At 35.5% G+C, this 20039-nt stretch overlaps 1 protein-coding gene across 1 annotated transcript in view; it reads right to left on the bottom strand.

Annotated features, from left to right (window-relative positions):
- Window positions 1-20039, bottom strand: part of LOC129944157 (leucine-rich repeat-containing protein 24) — a 137533-nt gene that overhangs the window by 67915 nt on the left and 49579 nt on the right. The gene's annotated exons all lie outside the window — the stretch shown is intronic.

The following is a 20039-nucleotide window of genomic DNA, read 5'->3' as shown; positions in this document are numbered from 1 at the left end:
CAACAACGCGAAGACAACGACAACGACAACGACACCGCCATCGTCATTCATCACCGGAAGACTTTAAAATAGATCCAAAGAAGTTTTACATCACACTAGGCTATTATAGGAAGAGATTGAGTTAATTGCTTTTTTGTTTGAAGCGGAAAGTGCGTGATTTTCCATGGTTCCTCCTTACATATACAAACAAACATCCATATATATAAATTTAAATAGACTCACTGACTGAATGGCGGTGAAATAGTTGTGGTTAATTGTATATCCTGTTCAAAGGAGATTTATATTTTTTTAGGGGAGACGTAAAGACTGTCTTTTCTTTTTATTCCTAAATTATAAATGAAATAATTATGTAGGTACATTTCGTGTCAGATGAATAGGGACCAGCTTTTTTCGTTTATTCTTTTGACGATATTTTTCATACCCTTAGGTTTTTTTGGAAAAAAACCCAAATGTGGAGTGAAAAGGCAGGTATGTGACAAAAAAAAACAGCTACTTTGTATGACGTTATTCGAAAAAACCGCCATAAACTACTCCAAAATTTGCAATATAAACTTAATACATACCTCATTCATTCCAAATTTGGGGTTTTCCAAAAAAAACTTAAGGGTTTTGAAAATATCGCCAAATAAAAAACGAACAAAGTTTGTCCTTATTCATGTGACACGAAGTGTATAAAGAAGGATGTAAAGCTATTTTTTTTTTGGAAGATTAATTCATGTCTTCAAGACGACGAGTATATGATAAACATAGACCTAATTAATTGAAAGACATTATATAAATTAGATTTTTCATTCATTGAAATGGTTTTGGATTGATTTTTTAGGTCTTTATGAATTTAGATTTAATTAGTAAAAGCATTCATTTTTTTTAATTGTTTAACGTTAATTTGTCCTGAGAAACATTATTTGTATGCTTCCGAAAAGGTATAGAGTTTTTTGCTGAGTTAAAGCAATTGACTCAGCTAGATGACGAGCCAACTCGGATTCCTGACGTTCCAGGTCAATCCGCCAACACTCTAAACTTGTTTCTTACTTCTGATCCTTATAAATTTACTGTCAGTGTATTATCGCCTCTATCTGCAAATTTTTCATGCCAAAAAACGCCAGTTAAAGTTAAAACCCCTACGAGAACCGTTTGGCAATATGAGAAAGCCAACTGGAACGGTCTCAATGAATTCTTCAGGAACTTAACTGGTCACTATGCTTCCTCGATAGTGACGTGGATCCCAGTGCAGATATAATTACAATCTTAATTCTTTGCGGAATAAGAAATTTAATTTCGAATAGGGTAAAATCTATCAAACCCAAAAAAAACTCATAGTTTGATTTGAGCTGTAAAGAGGTTATTAGGATCAAAAATGCAAGTTTCCGGAATTACAAAGCCAACCCAACTGAGGAAAACCGGAATAAGTTCAAACAAGCTCGAAAGACCTGTAAGGACATATACGACGCATTAAATTTTTGCATGACCAGAAATTCAAAATACTACAATGGTAGTAAAAATGTCTGGTCATTTGTAAAAAATGTGCGTAACACTACGTCTTCGTCGGTTCCGACGCTTGTTTCCAATGACACTCCCTATGTAAGCTCGATTGATAAAGCCAATTTGCTTGCAGCACAGTTTCCTGTTAATTCGATGCTTCCAGTGAGTGACATGAACCCGCCTGTACTTGAAAGCGTTAACGATTCTATGGGATGAATCTTCTTTCGCACTCGTTCAGTTACTAGAGTACTCTAAAATCTTGACATTCACTTATCCGCTGGCCCGTATCCCCGATATGTTTCAGAAGAGGTGTTCTTCAACGCTGGCAAAACCACTGCGTAAGCTTTTCCATCTGTCCTATTCTACAGATCTCTTTCCGGGTGGATGGAAAACTGCATTTGTCCAGCCTGTCCCTAAAAAAGGCGAATCCTCCTCACCATCCAACTATCGTCCAATTGCACTTACATCCCTTCTTGTCAAGGTCATGGAAACGCTGATCAATTTTCAGCTTAAGAAATATTTTGAAGAACGAAAGCTTCTTAATGACCGGAAGTATGGCTTTCGTTGCAATAGGTCCAGTGGTGATCTCATGGTTTATCTCACCGAACAGTGGAATAAATCTTTACATCGTTTTGGAGAAAGTTAGATTATTGGACTTGATATTTCAAAAGCATTTGATAGAGTTTGGCATCAAGCTCTCTTATCAAAAATGCATGCATTTGGTATTGATGAATCTCTTCTTCGTTTGATTAGAAATTACCTTTCGGACCGTCCAATTCAAAAAGTATTGGACGGGTTCAAATCTGATATTCACAAAATAAACGCTGGTGTGTCCCAGGGCTCTGTTTTGTCTCCGACGCTCTTCCTCATTTTTATACATGATCTTTTGTCTGAAACTTCTAACCCTTAGTGGGTTCTTCGGATATGGACTACCAACGGCAGCGTATGATAAGCTCATTAAATTCTGATCTTGGGGAATCAAAAAGAGTGTAGAATTTAATGCTTCGAAAACTCAATGCTGTCTACTGTTTCAAAAGCGTAATCCTCCCCCAATGCTACTATCCATGAGTGGTACTTGCATCGAGGAGACCAAACAGCTTTCAGTCCTAGGTATGTGCATCACAAACCACTTGTTGTGGAGTGATCACATATTTGACATCGCCAAAAATGCTGCTAAGTGTTTAGGTTTTCTCCGACGATGCAAGAAGTTTTTACCCCTTCTGATATGGCTATAATTTATAAAGTCTATATTCGTCCAAAACTTGAGTACAATTCCCATATTTGGGCAGGTGCTCCTATAACCCACTTGAGTCTCTTGGATAGAATTCAAAAGTGAGATCTAAAAATGATAGGTGGCCATTGTCTAACTAAAGCTTTTGCATCTCTCGAGCTACGTCGTAAGGTTTCATGTTTCTCATTATTCTATCGCTACTTCCATAAACAATGCTCTAATAAAATAACCAGTTGCATTCCTCCTATCAAACAATTCAACCGTAATACTCGTTCTTTTAGGAATGCACATCAGTTTACCAGTAAGCCTAATTTCGGTCGTACTGTAAAGTACAGAGATTCTTTTTTTAGTCGCACTACACGAATGTGGAATGCTTTACCAGATTCAATATTTCCTACTCATTGCAATGTGCAGGCATTCAAAGCCAATGTGCATCGCTATCTCCTTTCGAATCCTATCGTCCCTTCCTAATTACTAGCACTGTGTGTAATCATTATAAGGGTATTCATATTCCCTTGAGTGCGCGTACACTCGCTTGTGGAACTCAGTGGAACATGAATTCAATAAATTGATATTCAACACATTTTGAATCATTATAGTTTTGAATTTTTATGTGATGACGTTATTTTTGTTATGTTCCACATAATTGTTCAAAGTTATTGAGAGGAGAAACATAACAATAGTTGTGCTTTTTTGCAGAACTGTGACCTTCTATTTGAAACTTACTTAACTAATTTTATGAGTGTTTAAGGATTACGTGGAACGTAACAAATTTGTACAGGATTTCATTGAAACACTTAAATTTTGAGATTTTCTTTTATATCGGTGCTACTTTGGGGTTTCGTTATTTTCCACACCACAATTTAGCTTGGGCACAAAGGAATTTTATGAAAACTAGGAATTTAACTTTTTTGAAGAGACATAACGTGGGTAGATTTGTTGTTCATAAAGTTGTTATTCCATTTCATTCTTAAATAATTAATTACATTTTTTAGAACCTTGTGAATTTTGTGGAACAAAACGTAGATGCCCTAAAGTCAACTTAAATGGTTTTAGTGGTTTATACTTTTTTTATATATTCTCTCTAAAAAACATTTGTCTGTATTACTCTTGTTGATAAATCTTTCAAAAGAAGAAAGTAATGTGCTTTTTTAAAATAGGTTAAGTGTATTTCGTAGGGGTTCCGAAAATTTTAAACAACTTAATTAGAGGATGATTCGCTTTATGTTTCAATTTATTCGATTTATCAGACAGTAAACATAAATAATTTTGGTAAAACATCTTGGGTTGTTGTTATGTCCGATATTAATCAAAAAAATTAAAATGTTTATGTCAACTTAAGACATTTTACCACAAAACTTTTCTTGCATTTACTCGATTTCTTGACTTAATATTGTACCATATTTTATAATTAAAAAAAGAATACTCATAAAAACACCATAACGGTTTTAGCAACCTAAGGACATCTTAGTATACTTAGTGAATGAAAAACTGTACAAGTTGATTTGGTAAAAGGACTTAACTCAAAAAATATAAATAAACGTATTAAAATCTCAACTTATCAAACTTGAATTTTACTATTTATACAATTGTACATTATTTTAAATCAAAATTACTGAAATTTGTAGATTCATATGCCTCTTAATTTTTTTAAACAGAGTTTGCAAGTTAAAAATCCACTTTCTGAAATACCATAAAAATAGACTTAAGAGCTTTAACCTTTTGAACACAGTTATATTTATAAATAAAAGGAAAATTTTAACATAAAGAACACACAAAATACATCTTGCGTCGGTGCTTTCCTTACGCTCCACAAAAATATTTTCTATAAAATATTGAGAAAACGAAGTTGAAAGTTAACTTAAAGAAGAACACTTGGTTAAATCTGCACTTAAAAAGATTAAGTTTTTTCTTGAGGTTAAATTAAGCTTGTGAAAATCAGTTTCTTTAATTTTTGAAATTTGTATTTTTCAATTTGCGATTTTATACAAAAAAGATAAAACAGTTTCTCCTGAAAGATCTTTAAATAAATTTTTGATTTGACAAATTTAGGTTTTTTCAAAGTACACTTTCAAAGAAACAAACACTTTAATTTTCAATTCTTTCTTGTCTTAAATCTAAAAGGAGAACATGTGGAACGCAAAATGCCTCTAATTAAAGCATAACTGAATTGTTCATGCCCGTCCTATGAGATAATCTATACTTTTCACTTGGTATTACAAGCCTGTTTTTAATTCAAAGCTTTGGAGCAAAAAGTTGAACAGAAAACCTATAAACTTTTAAGTTCCTCATTGATCTTCATTTTAACTTAATAAATTTAAACTTTCCCATTCTTTCATAATTCCTTCTGAAATTAGTAGATTTTGTGGAACGAACGTATTTATCTATTAGTTCTTTATTCTTGACGATCAGTATTTTTTAAAATTGTATTTTCAGGACTCTTATGTTTATGTTCCACAAGGTTCCACAAACCTATTAATACAAGAATGGGTATTACAATAGGTCATTAAATTTGTTACTCAACATAAATTATTAATTCTTTTATAATTTCCCGATGTCAAAAGGTTTAAAGTCTGAATGAAAACAAATCATAAAAATAAAAATAAAAGTATTTTTCTTGAATTAGTTTGTATTCATCGTTCTTTCCATCTTTACAGATTAAGCAGAGCAGCCATCATCGTCGTTGAAAGATTTAACGGAACTAAAATTTCTCGCTATTTACCTACTTCATTACCAAAACGAACAAAGAGCTTATATAAACCTAAACTTTATTTTATACCTACTTAAACCCATCTATAAACTATCCCACTTTCAAATTGTATTCCACGAAAGGAAGAAAATAAAACAAAAATAAACTCCTAGGAGAGTCCAGAGATTTAGAATTCATTTGCTTCCCTTATTATGGATGTTGGCGCCTTAGTAGTCGTAGTCATCGTAGCCGTATTGAGAGAAGTCTTATAAAATCAACGTAACAAAACGTAACGCAGTAATCTTGAAAGTTTTAAGATCCACCTGGGGCTTGATAGCAGAGCAGGTCTCAATGCACACAACTATACGACTCTCTTTCGCTCGCTTTAACAGAGCTTTATGATGTGGGTGGGCTGGGCAGGTAGGGTGGTACTATGCGGTCGTTTCATATCATCCTCGTCGATCCTGATGATGGTGATGGTAAATATATACCAAAAGCTATGGGTTAAAGCATGATTCAACATCAACATTTCTTTCGCAGTCATTTTCCTTTAAGATACACAAACTCTACACTTTAAGTGACAGCCAAATAACTTTCATAACATTATTTTATATAATCTTCCTCGCTTACCGCGCGTCTAGGTCCTAGGACAACAAGGACGACGCAATAGTGAACTGTTGGTGGTGGTGGATGCCAAAGAAAGAGAATATACACTTGGATAAAGCTCTTAATGGCGAACACGTTTCTTTTTCCTTCTGTGTTGTATATTGTTTCGTTTATCTTCACTTCAAGTAACTCGCTCACATGGGATGATGCAAGGATTTTTATTTATTCCTTTTTGCACTCTTCCACCATTTCCTGATGACTGAAGGACTTAACAACATCAAGACCACATAGACTACAGGAAGGTATACTCATACCGTACCTGCAATCATAAATATATAAGTTAATACAAAAATATGTAGACAAACGGAAGACGACCGGGATCCATTTATCAGATTCCAGGTGTTAACCATTTCCGTGGCAAATTGTGTGGTGAGCGTGAGGTAGGAATTCAGGACCTTCGCTCCGCGTGTGCACCAACCAACCAACATAGGTACATTGGTATAGCTGAACTTTTGCATTAAACAACTGACATGTACTTTTTGAAATTCTATGCAAGCTGTCATGAATATACGAGGGCGAGGCGGTGAGAGTGAAGTGAACTGAACGCGCTTGTGAAACAGAAACACACGTCGCGTTGGCATCGTCGTCGTCGTCCTTGCAAATAAAAGAGATTTGGGTTGATGGTGATGATGTTTGAAAGTTGACAACCGACATTGGCTTATGGATAAAGGATGAAGGATATGATAGTGTGACAGATGTGTACCTACAGCACCAGGCAAAGGTGAGTTGGTAGGTAAATACATTTATTTGAAAAAGGTAGGTATCTTTTGAATATCTACCTTCATCTTTTGATTTCAAAACGGAGCTTCCAAAACTAATGGGGCTTGTGGTTTGTGTTGTCAATGCAACTGAAAAAGGCACACCTATTTAATGCAAATAGGAATAACCCGTGAATATTGACCTCGAAGCTACACTTCTCTGTTCATTTTGATAGCCCAATTGGTGTGGATAACCGCGGGTAATTTGTTGATTGCCATATGATGAACAAACTTTTCACCGCACCATCATTCAAAATCCATTCACATAAATATGAACCTATACCTACATCGGAAATTGATTGATTTTGTTTGAAGGAAAACGGAAATTATGATGAAAGTCAAGACAAGTCAAGTTAAGAGTGTTTGTATATGGCAGAGGATTGAAAAATATTGAAGGGATTAATGTCAGAAGCAGAAAATATCTGTAGGCATTTTGCATTGATTTTTCCTAACAGATGATTGAGGTTGGATGCTGGAAAAAAAATATAGGCAAAAGGGAAATGTTTTGAACCAGAATAATAAAAAAAGTGATAAGACCTCAATAAGACTTTAAAACATTGGGGAAATGTGAAGGCCCTTTTCCGTTTCAAATGAATATTTGATTGAATGGAGTAAAGGTTAAGAGGTTAAACGCTATTTGATAATGACCCTTGACCATATCAACAATGGTTTTTATTAAATACAGCTGAAAGGTATCAGTTTGATTTGAAAAAAACTGCATTTTATTTTGTAAAAATGTAAAAAGAATTAAGTTCATATTAAAAAACTTTCGCTGTGATCACATTAAAAAACAAGAAAAGTTGTAAAACCTTTAAGCAACGCGAAAACTAGATATAGGCCTTTAGTGACTTCTGAAATTTAACAGATGGTACGGTCCATATTTGTTTTAGCTTAATTTGTTTAAATGGCTGTCATTATAAACGGATACAATCTTTAGCAACACAAAAAAAAAATATTATATGTAGACTATTTTACGGTCAACATAGGATTTTCTTAACTAACCCTGGGTTGGGTAATTGGGGGCTCTAAATTAAAAGGTTTTCAAATAAGAGGTAAATACGAGTACAATTAAACCCTTAGCCGAAAAGGCTTAAAAAACAGTGACACTTTAATTTGATTTTTCAAGCCCGAAATTTAAGAATTTTACTTATTAACGTAGTCTCTGAGGTGAAAATTAGCCTCGTCACTGAAGATTACTTTCAATCAGCAAAGATAGCTTGAGTTATTTTGTTAACATAACTTCTTTATTCGAAATACTGTGGAAAAAGAACTTGATCATCGTCAAAATAAAGTTTGAGTTAAAACTACAGAAGCAAAATTCTCAGTTGTTTTTGAGCGACACGACATTATTTTGAAGAAAGTTATATTACGCACTTAATATTCCAAAAGGATTTGATAGAGTTTGGAGTGGCTTTGGTACTGATAAATATTTTCTTAGTTGGATTTATAACCATTCAATATAAGTTTTATTGTATTGTTTAAGTTCGAAATTCATAACAAAAATGTTGGTGTTCCACAGGGCTCCGTTTTGTCTCCGATTCTCTTCATTAAGCATTTCATATTTATTTTTAGATTTAAATCCTTATCCTTTGGATGTGGAACTTCAACGACAGCGTATGATAAGCTCATCAAGTTCTGATCTCAACAGCATTGTCCAATTGCGAATTTTTAACCGTGTAGAATTTAATGCTAATAAATTTCAATTCTGTATCTTGTCGTTTATGCGTAACCCATCCGTTATGCCACTTCTGATTTGGCTATAGTTTACAAAGCCTTCATTCGTCCAAAACTGGATTATAATTCACAAATTTGAGCAGGTGCTACAAGGACAAGTTAAAGTATTTTGAATCCGAAATAGAGCTTTAAAAATAATAGACGATAGAATTTAGTTCTACCAAAATAGTTACATCACGCGAACAGCGCCACAATGTTTCTTATCTTTCATTGTTTCGCCCCTATTTCTATAAACAATGTCCTCCATACTCGCACTCCCAGGTATGCTTATTAGTTAAACATTGATCTCAATTTCAGACACTCTTTTAAGTATAGAGATTCCTTTTTTAACCGCACACTGCTAATGTGAAATGCTTTACCCAACTCTATTTTTCCCTCTCATTTTGAAATTTCAAACTTTAAGACTAGAAAAAGCTCTCACTAAAAAAACCTACCTTTACAACAATTATTATCAGCCATTGGTCACATTTCAAAATTAAATGAAACGTCTACAAATAAAATTGACGAATTTGGGACGATGCAAGGATTTAGGTGCATATTGAGTTTCATGCTTTAAATATTTAAATGAGAGGGAAAAACAAATAAGTTTAAAGCAACCGACATTCGAGATGTGCGGCTGGAAAGAGAATCTCTATCAAGTTAAGAAATTCATAGTTAAAATCCAAAAGCACCTAGCTATAATACAAATATTTCCAACTTTATTCCAAACTGATTAATTTTTTAAAACAGGTGTAAGAATACCACAAAAATCGATTCCATAAATAAGAATTTGTGTGTTAATTCCCTTAAGTTGTGGAATTTGTGTGTATTGTTATATAAGATCTTGCCACATTACCCACAAAACCCTTACACCACAGCACCGCACTATCTTGAGCAGCGCCATGTTATTTGAACTTTGATGAGTTCATGGCCTTTCAAGGACCAACTTAAATCATAATCAAACAACCACAATTAACCCTATATATTTCACAAAACCCTACCTGTTATTAACTTCGAGGACGAACTGAGTGCTGGGGTCAAATTCTTGTCCTCAGAGTAATTAGTGAGGTTAAATCATCAGAATTCAACTTGTGGAAATAATTTCTCTCCCTCTTTGTATGGTGGGCTAGGCAAGGCATACCTCCTTAAGTTTATACCACACAAAAACCAAAATCAATTCCTTCTTGTTTGGTCCTTATGGTCACCACATCAACCAACCTCTGCTGCGTCTATACCTACTATAGCCTTCCCCATGAAACTTGAACAAAAAATAGTTTTATACTAAATACGTCCCATTGTTATAACCAACAATAGAACACTAAATAGGTACTATTCACCTGAGAAAGCAGGATAGTATAGGTACGTATTTATGTATATAGGAATGTCCTTTCCACCTCATCTTAGGGGTTCCTACATATATATACACACCATCACCATGTTGCAAACCTTTTGTACTATACTATCGTAAGACCCTTCTCTTTTTGGAGGGAATCCAAGTGGAATCTTCCATAAGTTGTTTTGTGACAGGCAATAATGAACTGGTTAAAGATGGGATGGAGAATGGAACAAGAACTTATGGTGTGCCTATACAAACCTAGGTTAGTTGTAATTTGAGACAAACCAACCAACCATCCAGGCACTGAGCTATATTCACATCCTTAAATACCATAATTTCCAGGATTTTCACTTCTCCGACCCATTCTTAGTTTGCGAATGGAACTTAACAACGAAAAAAAGAATATCATCAAATATTTCATTCGACATTCCATCTGCGTGAGTATGTATCTTTTTCTTTTATTTTCGACATTGCTCTTCCTTAGATTCTTTTGAAAAGAATTGCATCCTGAGTAAGGATCTATTCTACATTCTATGAGAAAACGAAGAAATGACGACAAACAATTACATAGAGACCAGGAAGAGCGAAATGGAGAAAAGTAGTTTGTATAGATGACGATATAGTGTGCTGGCTTGGTTTTATATGGGGAAAAAGTCCTTGCAGAGTAATTAAAAAAAAAGGACCTACTATAACTAGGTACTATATTTCTACCGATGTACCTAGGTAATGATGAGTAACATAGTTTTACTATTTTTCGTGGAAAATATTTTTCATTCCGGTGTTTTTATTAGACAAAAAGGTGCAATGTCCTGGAGCCTGGATATGGGAATGATGGAAGTATGCCAATTAGGGAATTCCGGTGTTGAAAATTTTTCGGTTCGGAAGTCAGGCTAACTTAATTTATTTGATGAAGTTTCTATGGAAGGTATTATAAATAAAATACGACCAAAAATAAATGAATTTTATATTTAAACAAACACCAAAACACACAAACATGTCATTTAAAGGGGGACGGATTTCGGACATCAGCATGATTATTTGTATCAACAGTGCGGGAGCAAAATTTAATAGGGGATTCTGATTAAATTGGTTTTAAAATTGTAGAAAAATGAGAGGTGAACAGATTTTGGTACAGGATTCTACATTTTTGATGTGTAGTTGAAAAAAAGAATCGGAAGTACTGATTAAAAAGAGACATTGAACTGGCTCTGCATTTTCCGTGGTGTGATGGTTAGTGCGTAGGACTATCATGCCAGAGGTCTTGAGTTCGATCTCCGCCTGTATCAACTAAACAAGTCTAGACCCTGGTTTTCTATAAACGTTTGCTTGTTGTTGGCTTATTTTATGTTGGTTACAGTTTCTAGATCTGAGACAAAAATATATAATAATAAATCCGTCCCTGATGAAAAGTAACAACAGGACCCTAATAACTTGTCACATATAATTAAAACCTCGGACCAAACATTGCTTCTAAAGCGTTATTTATGTAAACTTTGATTGCAATTAACGCGATTAAACTATAGTAGTTTACCTGATGCCATCAGGATAGTTTCAAAATTCTCATAGGAACATGTGTTTATGTGCACATAATATAATGTATTTTAGATGACTAAGGTGTTGTTAACTTTGCAAATTGTAGGGCGATGATTTTGTCCGTTTTTAATAAAGTGATGAGTTGCGTTGGAGGTAATTTTACCATATTCATAAGTAGATTAGGTTCAAATAGGTAAGTAGGTGGAACAGATTTATGATACGCAGATTGTTCTTGAATATGACAAAAGATTTATGTAATGACTGTCAACAGTTCACAACATTAATTTAAGGTTGCATCTACAGAATGGCATTTTTAAAATGTTTAGCAAAGAAAATTATAAATCAAAGGAAAATTAAAAAACTTACGTTTACAAATTTTAAGAGGTTTATGATTAGTGTACTAAAAAACTAGTATATCTTCAAAATTATAAAATTTTCAACCATTCGACTTGAAGTCGAATGAATAGTTGGTGGTTTTTATTTTGTAGTTTATAGTTTGTCGTTTCTAGTTTTGGTTTTGAAGTTTTTAGTTTGTAGTTAGCAGTTAATGGTTTGTAGTTTGCAGTTCGCAGTTTTTAGTTTGTAGTTTGTGGTTTGTAGTTTGTAAATTGTAAATTGTAGTTTGTCGTTTGTTGTTTGCAGTTGCAGTTTGTAGTTTGTAGTTAGCATTTGTGGTTTGTAGTATGTCGTTTGTAGGTTTTAGTTTGCAGTTTGAAGTTGATATAAATTTCAATTTTCTGTTCAATAATGAATAACGTAGCATGTTGCAATCAGACATGAAACTATAACTGTTCATCTTAAACAGTTTCAAAGTCGAAATTTTGATAACTGAAAAAGACGTGTAGTTAAAGGTTTTAAATGAGTGGAATGGTTGAAAGAATTAATGGTTAAAAGCTTAAGAAGTTGAATGGTAAGGCATTCCACATTCGCGTAGTACGGCTAAAGAACGAATCTCTGTATTTGACAGTACGACCGAAGTTGGGCTCGAGGGTATACTGATGAGCATTCCTAGAAGTGCGAGTATTACGGTTGAACTGTTTAAGGGGAGGAATGCAACTGGCTATTTCACTAGAGCATAAGCCGTTAAAATAACGTTAAAAAAGAGTCAGACAAGAGACCTTACGATGATGTTCAAGCGAAGTAAATGAACTTAGGATGATAATATCATCTATCAATTTAAATGTTCTACGTTCAATACTATTCAAGAGGCTTAAGTAAGTTTTTGGCGACATCGCGTATGTGATCATTCCACAAGAGGTGGTTGGTGACACATAAACCGAGAATATCGAGGTGTTCAGTCTCATTGATGCAAGTGCCATCCATGGGAAATGGCAATTGGGGGTTTTCGAAGCTTAAACTCCACGCGGTTTTTTAATCCCCATTGAACAATGCTGTTTAGATCGGAATTTAATGAGCTTATCAACTTTTGTCGTTGCAGTTCCACATCCGAAGAAGAGGGATGTGAGTCTGAAAACGAATATTAAAAGCTAAGAGTACTATCGTCAACGAAACAATGTATTGGATTAGATGTTGCAGACAGGAGATCGTTCATAAAAATGAGAAAGAGTGTTCGAGATAAAACAGAGCCCTGGGGTACACCAGCGTTTATTTTATGGTTTTCAGACTTGAATCCATCCAATACTACTTGTATTGAATGATCCAAAAGGTAATTACTAATCCAATGAAGCAGGGATTCATAAAAACCGAAAGCACGCATTTTCGATAAGAGAGCCTGATGCCAAACCCTATCAAATGCTTTTGAAATATCAAGTGCAATAATCTTACTTTCTCCAAAACGATTTAAAGATTTGCTCTACTGTTTGGTGAGATGCACCATGAGATCACCAGTGGACCTATTGCTACAAAAGCCGTATTGACGGTCATGTAGAAGCTTTCGATCTTGAAGATATTTCTTAAGCTGATAATTAATCAGCGTTTAATTGACCTTTGAAAGAAGGGACGTAAGTGCAATCGGTCGGTGGTTAGAGGGTGAGAAAGATTCGCCTTTTTTGGGAATAGGCTGGACAAATGCCGTTTTCCATCCGCTCGGAACGAGACCTGAGGAGTAGAACAGATGAAAAATCTTACGCAGTGGTTTTGCCAGCGTTGAAGAACACCTCTTCAGAACAATAGCGGGGATACCATCCGGACCAGCGAATTTATGTGTGTTTAGATCTCTTAGGACTCTTGCCACAGTACGAGTGCGAAAAAAGATTGGTCCCATAGAATTACTAACTCGCTCAAGTACAGGCGGATGCATAACACTCACTGGCAGCGTAGAATTGGCGGCGAACTGCCCATCAAAGAGATTAGATTTCTCTAAAGAGCTAACAAAAGGAGTGTCATTGACAACGAGCGTAGGAACCGAAGAAGAGGAAGAATTGCTCATGTTTTTTACAAATGACCAAAAATTTTATACTGCCTTTGGGACATTGCAGTATTTTTTACCGAAAATTTTGGTCATGTAAAAATTTGGTCCGTCGAATATGGGCGTTGCAGGCCGTCCTGGCTTGTTTGAACTTTCTCCGGCTTTCCTCAGTACGGTTGGCTTTATAGCAACGGAAACTAACCTCTTTGGTCCTAATAACCTCTTTACAGCGCGCATCAAACCAAGCGTTTTCCTTGGGTCTGATGGTTGTTGTTGAAAGTTTAAAACATATTTTCGTATGTCCGTGAAAAATATATACGCACAATTTTCTACGTAAAAACATATTACGATAATGTTTGATGTAAAAATGTATAGATTTTAGAATTTATAACTTATGAGTTGCAAATACTAAGAATTATATGACAAATCTCAATGTTTTTACTACTTTTAAGGTTATCGTATACAAATATTTAATATTTTTATAAATAAAATTACATTTTTGAGTAATGATTAGAGGCAAAAGTAATTAATACTGCTTTTTGCTCATTTCTTTTGTTTCCAGTTACATTAATGTAATTTAATTCTAAGTAATTGACGATTTTCAATTAAATGTAAATAGTGATTGAAATCTTCAATTATATTTTGAAGTAATTGAAAATGTTTCTTAATATTTAAATTATTATTAAATTTGTTTATAATCATTTTTTCCAAAGTCTGATTTTTGTTTTGATGTTTAAATCATTTGAATACAAATCGCTTGTTTGTCAGAAAAGACTATAATAATTAATGTGCTTACCAGTTAAATATCAAACGATTGGCCAAAAAACAAAAACAATTTTTTAAATTTCTTGATTTTAAAGAAGCAATCCAAATTGTTTAGTTGGAGATTAAATTTCAATCATTTCTTTTTAACTGAAATCCCTTTTCTAAAATTCGTTTTGATACCAAGTTGTAAAAATACTTTGATTTCCATTTTGCCAATCTCCTGTCAACAGTTGTTGTTGCAAAAGAAAAGAAAAAACAATCAAAAGAAATAATATAATCGAGGAGGATTTTGAAAGTAAGGCAGAAAGCGATACTACGTTACCGTCTTTTCGTCATCATTTAACGACGACATTTTCGTCATCTACGAGTGTAATATCGATTCAAATGTCATTATTATAAGACTTTGATATTTTTCTAAACCTTTATTGTGACATTTTGTAAGCTGAGATATTCACCAAGTGTTCAGTTTCTGCATGCTAATTTATTCAATAAAGAAGCCCAACGATGTACTATGAAGCCAAAATGTTTTTTAATGTTGATTTCCCGTCAAAAATACAAATAATTTTATATTATTTTCGTGCAAAGCCTATTTTGGTGTATTATTATTTTTCTCCTTCGACTGATGTCATTTTGATGAGTGACATAAAGAAAAATCTACCTCCTCGTAATCTGTCAAAAAGAAAAATTGAAAATATGACAACAAATTGTGTTGAATTATTACATTCATTTAAAAAAAAACCGGCATGAGGAAATTAGTTTGGAATTGAATTTCATGCATTGACTGTATACGTAACTCATTTAAGTGAGTTACAAGCTTCAAAGCAACTCACAGTACATATAAAGTCTTTATGACGATAAACCAAACTATATATATGCATCATATTCATGTTCACCATGTTATTATTATGAAATTGCCTTCAGCATCAGCATCAGTATAGTATTATATGTAGTGCCTGTATATTTGTAAAGTATCTATCTTTGGTACAATGTATCTGAATCTAGCTAACGACCTAATTTCAAAGATGAATGGGTAATTGCAGTTAATTATGAGAGAAATGCTATTGTTGGAGAATAAACTTGCAACAATGGTGATTTGTTTAACGATTCGTATCAACAAATATGCGTTTTTGTAGACGAAATGAACCCATATTAATATACAAATGATCGCATGAATGAAAATTAGTCCCAAATGACAGATGAACCTACATTCAAGCTTTACAACATTACTATCATCTAGAAATAAAAAATAAGTCAAATTACAGAACACGTCATGACCATTAGACACAATAGTAATATAATCATAGCTTGAAACTTATAATTTTGAAATAAGGCTTCGGAGTTTTGATAATTGATATCCACCTGTCAAATTGGTTGTCATTTATTCAATTATTTTCTGATTATTATAAAATTCTCTAAGACTCAAAATCAAAGACAGAAATGGTTGAGAGTTGTAAGTCTAGGCCCTAGTTTTTAAACGGACTGTTGCGTCACCTAATTTTTGTTTGACACTTTTGTATAGAATTAAGATAAGACGCTACCTTTTTCCGTCTCCCATATCTTAAGTACTAGCAATGATATGAAGTTCAAATAAATTTGATGGGCCTCAAATCTCCAAGTTTTTAAATGAAAATAACTGAAATCAATTAATGGCCACCTCGAATATTCAAAAGTTATAAAAAGCACACACTTACACACTTATTATGCCAATACACAGTTTTATCATAAGGAAAGGGAGAGATAGTTTAAAAGCATGTGTCGGTGGCCATTGGTTTTGAATTCCTGAATATTGCATTGTCTGGGAAAGACAGAGTCATTCTACATTCGCGTAGTACGCCTAAAGATTAAATCTCTGTACTTAACAGCATGACCGAAGTTGGGCTCGGAGTAAAGAGGTAAGCATTTCTAGAAGCGCGGGTACTTAAGTTGAACTGTTGAAGGTGAGTAATGCGGCTGGTTATTTATCAAGACCATAAACCGTTTAATAACTATAACAAAGGGTGTGACAAAAAACTTTACGACGGTGTTCAAGCCACATTAATGAACCAATGATGTTATTATCACTAGTCAATTTAAATCCTCTACGTTCAATACTGACCAAGAGGCTTAAGGAAGTTGCAGCAGCACCAGCCTATAAATGGGAGTTAAACTCAAAATTGAGACATTAAATAGGTCTTGTAGTTACAGACATATCAGAGGGAGAGACAAACTTCTTGCATCGTCTTAGGAAACCCAAACATCTTTCGGTATTTTTGGCGATATCGCGTATGTGATCGATGTTCAAATGGTAGACATGTGCATTCAAGAGGACACAAGCGTCTACAGGCTTTTTTCAAAAACCACCTCTGTCTATCAACTCCTACTCTCACCTCACCGCTGTGAACATTGGGTGCCTAGTACCTAAACTGGAGATTGGGTTCTAACCCCAGTGGAAAGTTGTTGGAGGCAGCAAACGAGAGAGGGGGGAGAGACGTTTCCACTAAGGCTCGGACGAATTCTCGAGATGCAATCAACGGTAGCGTCTTGAGTTCCAGTAGGTTGAGTAGGTTGACCTACTTAGTGAACACTTAACAGAGCTTCTTCGACATATTCGGAGCCCAGGCCTGTAAGGAGCGGTTTATCCGGCTCCCTGTCCTTGGAGTTATACTAAGGATCTGGCCTTCCAGGTTGGGGGTTGTGCTGTTGGGGTGACTTCCTATCCAAGTAAACAATACCTTTAGTTGCGAAGCACCAACAACATTCCGAGGGGCCAACATTGACTCGGACCACTACCTCGTTGTTGACAAGGTACGGCTACAGATATCCTGATCCAAGCCAAAAACAAGGAAGTACTGTGAGAAGATTCGACGTTAGACGGCTACAATCGCAAGAGACTGCCATGTCCTTTTCCGATCGAGTCTCTAATAACATCTTAATGAGTAATATGCTGCCTGCATTAAGCATTGAAAACCAGTGGCAACATTGCCTTGCAGCCATTAGAGATGCCGCCTCTGAAGTGCTAGGTTTCACACGGCCACCACAGCGAAACCCCTGTCAAACCAGGGGTCGAATGCCGAAAAGCGCACGCAGCGAAACAGCAGGCATACAAAACGGCGCTGCACAAAAGGAAGAGAGCTGCTCGCGAGCTCTACGAGCAGTAGAGGAAGGAGGAACACCGGCTTCTTAGATGGAAAAAAAGAGAGCATGAGAAGCGCGCGATCGAGGAGATAGAGGGATGTCACAACAGGAATGGGGTTCGTAAATTTTACCAAAAGGTAAAAAAAACCTCCCAAGGGTACCAGCCACGAACCGAAGCCTGTAAAGACGATCAGGGGAACATCGTAGTAGAACCGCAGTCGATGTTGAGAATATGGAAAGACTACTAGTCTAAATTATATAACGGCGATGACGAACCGAATTTCGCTGTAAGGAAGATAGAACCACTCAACCTAGCCGACGCAGATCAACAATTCTGTAGTGGATATTAATTTATTCACCTAATATTCAATCGCGTTAACAAAGTTGCATCGCATCATATATAAGTTGCTTGTTTGAACGCGCCAATTAAGCACACAATAGTGCACCATATAGTCACAAAAGGTCAACTTCCAACTTCTAGGCCTAGACGGCTTGATGCCTCTAGGCACAAAGCTGCGAAAACTGAATTTCAACACATGATGCAACTAGGGATTTGTAAGCCATCTTCTTCGAGCACATGCTCACCTCTCCACATGGTAAAGAAAAAGAACAACCAGGATTGGAGACCTTGTGGTGATTACCGCAGATTAAATGCTGCCACGGTACCGGATTGTCATCCGATTCACCACATCCAAGATTTTTCCATGAACATACACGGCTGCAAATTCTTTTCAAAACTTGACATTGTAAGAGCTTATCACTTAATTCCTGTCGCACCTGAGGACGTTCATAAAACGGCGATAACAACACCTTTTGGCTTATTCGAATGGCTCCGAATGCCATTCGGACTTCGAAATGCCGCACAAACGTTTCAACGTTTTATGAACGAAGTTTGTTTTGGCCTCGATTTCGTTTTCGCATACATTGATGATCTTTTGATCGCCAGTCAAAACGAAGAGCAACATAAGCACCATCTCGAACTTCTTTTCAAAAGACTGGAGGAGTATGGAGTTAATATCAACCTGTCAAAGTGCGTTTTCGGTGTTTCCTCTCTAGAATTTTTAAGCCACACAATCAATGCTGAAGGTATTTCCCCTTCGAAAGATCGTGTCGAAGCCATCTTAAAATTCCCAACACCTACGTCAATCAAACAGATTCAACGCTTTATAGGAATGATTAATTATTATCATCGTTTTATTCCTAAATTAGCACAGATAATCGCTCCACTTCACTCACACTTAGCATTCCTAACCAATTCAAAAAAATTAAAAAAATCTTTTTCGTGGCCTGAAACTCTTGACAGCGTTTTTCATGAAGCAAAAGAAGCACTTTCGAAAGTAACCCTTCTGGCTCATCCAATTCAGAATGGGACTTTCAGCATCGCTACGGATGCATCAGACATAGCCGTTGGTGCGGTCCTTCAACAGCAAGTTCATCAATCCTGGCAACCACTAGCTTTCTTCTCAAAAAAACTCAAAGACACAGAATCCAAGTACTCATCTTTTGACCGGGAGTTACTAGCTATATATTTAGCTCTCAAACACTTCAGGTTTTTCGTCGAAGGTCGTGAAGTTACAATACTTACCGATCACAAACCACTCACTTATGCTTTGACCAGTAAAACGGAAAGAAGTCCGCGACAGACACGTCACTTAGACTTCATTTCACAATTCACTGCCGACATACAGCACATTAAGGGCAAAGACAACGTTGTCGCCGACGCCCTTTCTCGTCTTCATGGTCCCGAAATATCTGCCATAAAAAGTCAAGAGTTAGATCTAGAAACAATCGCCAAGTTACAATCCACTGACCCAGAGTTACAAGAACTTTTAAAAAATAAAAAATCAAAGAAAACTTCATTCTCACTAAAAGCGTTTGAATTCCCTCACTTAAAAATCTATTGCGAAACTTCCAATGACAAAAACAGGCCTTTTATTCCTAGTGCCTTACGTTTCAAAGTTTTCAACATTCTTCACGGGATCTCTCATCCAAGTATACGCGCCACTCGAAAACTTATAACAGATCGATACTTCTGGCCAAACATCAACAAAAACATCAACAGCTGGACAAGATCTTGTTTAGGATGTCAGAAGTCGAAAGTCCAAAGACACACCAAGTCAGAACATGGTAGATTCGAAGTCCCAAAAGGGCGATTTGACCACATTCACCTCGACTTGGTAGGACCTCTTCCCATATCCAATAGTTTTTCTTATATCCTAACAGCCGTTGATAGATTTACGCGTTGGCCAGAAGCTTATCCTCTTGTTGACATAACAGCCAATTCAGTCGCGAAAACTTTTATTGAAAATTTCATATCTCGTTTTGGTGTACCTTTGAAAATTACTACCGACCAAGGGAGTCAATTTGAGTCCAAACTATTCAGA

This window comes from Eupeodes corollae, chromosome 2 (genome assembly GCF_945859685.1).
Source record: "Eupeodes corollae chromosome 2, idEupCoro1.1, whole genome shotgun sequence".
Lineage (NCBI taxonomy): Eukaryota > Metazoa > Arthropoda > Insecta > Diptera > Syrphidae > Eupeodes > Eupeodes corollae.
This window is presented reverse-complemented; position numbering and strand designations above follow the sequence as displayed.